The sequence below is a fragment of the Leptodactylus fuscus genome, unplaced genomic scaffold, assembly GCF_031893055.1.
Source record: "Leptodactylus fuscus isolate aLepFus1 unplaced genomic scaffold, aLepFus1.hap2 HAP2_SCAFFOLD_697, whole genome shotgun sequence".
Taxonomy (NCBI): domain Eukaryota; kingdom Metazoa; phylum Chordata; class Amphibia; order Anura; family Leptodactylidae; genus Leptodactylus; species Leptodactylus fuscus.
The window spans coordinates 35,622-40,000 of record NW_027440732.1 but is presented as its reverse complement, the minus strand read 5'-3'; positions in this window follow the sequence as shown (position 1 = coordinate 40,000).

Below are 4,379 nucleotides of genomic sequence, written 5' to 3'. Positions count from 1 at the left end.
ACGCCCGGGGGATTTCCCTTCCGCTCCCAGCGGCCGCAGTTCTCCTTCTGGTCCGCCTGGCGGCTGCCTCCGCCGGCTGCCAATCATCTCTCCCCGGCCGCCCGGGGGATTTCCCTTCTGCGCGCCTGTCAGCTCCTGCCAATCATCTCTCCCCGGCCGCCAAGGGGGATTTCCCTTCTGCGCGCCTGGCAGCTCCTGCCAATCATCTCTCCCCGGCCGCCCGGGGGATCTCGTTAAGGTCCGTGTTTCGTGGGGTTTTATTTCAAAGTTTGTCTTTTTTTTCCCCAAAGTGTCTAAGAGCCGATCGGCTCAGCGGGGGGCGCCCGTCGCCTCGCCCGGGATGGCGGCACCGGCGCCGGGTCGCCGTGCCTGCCAGCGGCCGCTCGGGGGATTTCCCTTCTGCGCGCCTGTCAGCTCCTGCCAATCATCTCTCCCCGGCCGCCCGGGGGATCTCTTATGGTCCGTGTTTTATGGGGGGTTTTTTTTGTGCGTTTGACCTTTTTTTCCCCCAAAGCGTCTAAGTGCCGATCGGCTCGGCGGGAGGCGCCCGCCTGAAAACTGCGGCTTGCCACGCGACCTGAAGAGGCTTGTCACGCAACCCGGGGGGGCGGTGCCCTCGCTCTGCCTCCCCCCCGCGGGGATCCGCCGTCGGCGGCCTGTGAGCAGAGTTCACTGGGACTTTGTCAGAGTCGGGTGTCCGATCCCCTGGTACTCTGACTTTTGGTAAGCTAATTGACAGGACTCGCTGTCTCGGACACGGTTCTTGACGGGGGTGTTCAAAAGTAGGTCACAGAGAGAGTGTCACCTGTCCCATTACATGAAGACCAACCACTCAAAGTGTCCGACTTTGTGGAACTCCGGCCCGGATCCGGCCGTCAAATTCAACCTCATTCCGGTAGTGCCTTTTCCGCTCCGAGGCCTCCTCCGGGGCCGTCCGACGCCCGGTTCCACGGCGGGACCCCCGACACCGACTCGAGGAGGTACCCCTTTTTGCCGGCCGAGGTGCGCCGCCGCCGGCGTGAGGACGCCGCTCCCCGGTGTGAAAAACGGCCGCCGGAGGAATTTTGAAAGTTGAAAATTTGGCAAAGTGTCGACGGAAGTGCCAACTGCGCCGGCGGGGAGGCGCCCGTCGCCTCGCCCGGGATGGCGGCACCGGCGCCGGGTCGCCGCGCCTGCCGCGGCCGCTAGTCTCCCCGGACGCCCGGGGGATTTCCCTTCCGCTCCCAGCGGCCGCAGTTCTCCTTCCGGTCCGCCTGGCGGCTGCCTCCGCCGGCTGCCAATCATCTCTCCGGATTTCCCTTCTGCGCGCCTGTCAGCTCCTGCAAATCCTCTCTCCCCGGCCGCTCGGGGAGGCGGGATCTCGCCCTCTGGTAGACGCTAGCAGCCTGCCACCTGCTAGGGACTCGGCCTCTGGCATTACCCAGGCTCCGGCAGCCCTGGGTCGGCCTGGCTTTTCCCAGCCGCCTGGGACGATCTCTCCCTCTGTCCTGGAACCCTGGGCCGGCCTGCCGCCTCAGGCTTAGCCCCCTGGGTCGCCTGGAAGTGGCGCCGCCTTGTGGACGAGCCGGGGAGAGCCGCTCTCCGTTGCCATCCGGTGGATTTTTAGCAAATTGCAGCTTTCCATAGCAAATTGCAGCCTTCCACCTGCTAGGGACTTAGCCTCCGGCATGTACCCAGGCTCGGGTAGCCCTGGGTAGGCCTGGCTTTCCCAGCCGCCTGGGACAATCTCTCCCTCTCTCCTGGAACCCTGGGCCAGCCTGCCGCCTCAGGCTTAGCCCCCTGGGTCGCCTGGAAGTGGTGCCCTCTTGGTAGACACTTAGCAGAATGCAGCCTGCCACCTGCTAGGGACTTAGCCTCTGGCTTTACCCAGGCTCGGGTAGCCCTGGGTCGGCCTGGCTTTCCCAGCCGCCTGGGACAATCTCTCCCTCTCTCCTGGAACCCTGGGCCGGCCTGCCGCCTCAGGCTTAGCCCCCTGGGTCGCCTGGAAGTGGCGCCGCCTTGTGGACGAGCCGGGGAGAGCCGCTCTCCGTTGCCATCCGGTGGATTTTTAGCAAATTGCAGCTTTCCATAGCAAATTGCAGCCTTCCACCTGCTAGGGACTTAGCCTCCGGCATGTACCCAGGCTCGGGTAGCCCTGGGTAGGCCTGGCTCTCCCAGCCGCCTGGGACGGTCTCTCCCTCTCTCCTGGAACCCTGGGCCAGCCTGCCGCCTCAGGCTTAGCCCCCTGGGTCTCCTGGAAGTGTCGCCCTCTGGTAGACACTTAGCAGAATGCAGCCTGCCACCTGCTAGGGACTTAGCCTCTGGCTTTACCCAGGCTCGGGTAGCCCTGGGTCGGCCTGGCTTTCCCAGCCGCCTGGGACAATCTCTCCCTCTCTCCTGGAACCCTGGGCCGGCCTGCCGCCTCAGGCTTAGCCCCCTGGGTCGCCTGGAAGTGGCGCCGCCTTGTGGACGAGCTGGGGAGAGCCGCTCTCCGTTGCCATCCGGTGGATTTTTAGCAAATTGCAGCTTTCCATAGCAAATTGCAGCCTTCCACCTGCTAGGGACTTAGCCTCCGGCATGTACCCAGGCTCTGGTAGCCCTGGGTAGGCCTGGCTTTCCCAGCCGCCTGGGACAAATCTCTCCCTCTCTCCTGGAACCCTGGGCCAGCCTGCCGCCTCAGGCTTAGCCCCCTGGGTTGCCTGGAAGTGGTGCCCTCTTGGTAGACACTTAGCAGAATGCAGCCTGCCACCTGCTAGGGACTTAGCCTCTGGCTTTACCCAGGCTCGGGTAGCCCTGGGTCGGCCTGGCTTTCCCAGCCGCCTGGGACAATCTCTCCCTCTCTCCTGGAACCCTGGGCCGGCCTGCCGCCTCAGGCTTAGCCCCCTGGGTCGCCTGGAAGTGGCGCCGCCTTGTGGACGAGCCGGGGAGAGCCGCTCTCCGTTGCCATCCGGTGGATTTTTAGCAAATTGCAGCTTTCCATAGCAAATTGCAGCCTTCCACCTGCTAGGGACTTAGCCTCCGGCATGTACCCAGGCTCGGGTAGCCCTGGGTAGGCCTGGCTTTCCCAGCCGCCTGGGACGATCTCTCCTTCTTCTCCTGGAACCCTGGGCCAGCCTGCCGCCTCAGGCTTAGCCCCCTGGGTTGCCTGGAAGTGGTGCCCTCTTGGTAGACACTTAGCAGAATGCAGCCTGCCACCTGCTAGGGACTTAGCCTCTGGCTTTACCCAGGCTCGGGTAGCCCTGGGTCGGCCTGGCTTTCCCAGCCGCCTGGGACAATCTCTCCCTCTCTCCTGGAACCCTGGGCCGGCCTGCCGCCTCAGGCTTAGCCCCCTGGGTCGCCTGGAAGTGGCGCCGCCTTGTGGACGAGCCGGGGGAGAGCCGCTCTCCGTTGCCATCCGGTGGATTTTTAGCAAATTGCAGCTTTCCATAGCAAATTGCAGCCTTCCACCTGCTAGGGACTTAGCCTCCGGCATGTACCCAGGCTCGGGTGGCCCTGGGTAGGCCTGGCTTTCCCAGCCGCCTGGGTCAATCTCTCCCTCTCTCCTGGAACCCTGGGCCAGCCTGCCGCCTCAGGCTTAGCCCCCTGGGTCTCCTGGAAGTGTCGCCCTCTGGTAGACACTTAGCAGAATTCAGCCTGCCGCCTGCTAGGGACTCAGCCTCCGGCATGTACCCAGGCTCGGGTAGCCCTGGCTTTCCCAGCCGCCTGGGACAATCTCTCCCTCTCTCCTGGAACCCTGGGCCAGCCTGCCGCCTCAGGCTTAGCCCCCTGGGTCGCCTGGAAGTGGTGCCCTCTCGGTAGACACTTGGCAGCATGCAGCCTGCCACCTGCTAGGGACTTAGCCTCTGGCTTTACCCAGGCTCGGGTAGCCCTGGGTCGGCCTGGCTTTCCCAGCCGCCTGGGACGATCTCTCCCTCTCTCTCCTGGAACCCTGGGCCGGCCTGCCGCCTCAGGCTTAGCCCCCTGGGTCGCCTGGAAGTGGCGCCGCCTTGTGGACGAGCCGGGGAGAGCGGCTCTCCGTTGCCATCCGGTGGATTTTTAGCAGAATGCAGCCTGCAACCCGAGTGCTGGCGCCGCCTTGTGGACGAGCCGGGGACTGCGGCTCTCCGTTGCCATCCGGTGGATTTTTAGCAGATTGCAGCCTTCCACCTGCTAGGGACTTAGCCTCCGGCATGTGCCCAGGCTCGGGTAGCCCTGGGTAGGCCTGGCTTTCCCAGCCGCCTGGGACGATCTCTCCCTCTTCTCCTGGAACCCTGGGCCAGCCTGCCGCCTCAGGCTTAGCCCCCTGGGTTGCCTGGAAGTGGTGCCCTCTCGGTAGACACTTAGCAGAACGCAGCCTGCCGCCTGCTAGGGACTTATCCTCTGGCTTTACCCAGGCTGGGGTGGCCCTGGGTCGGCCTGGC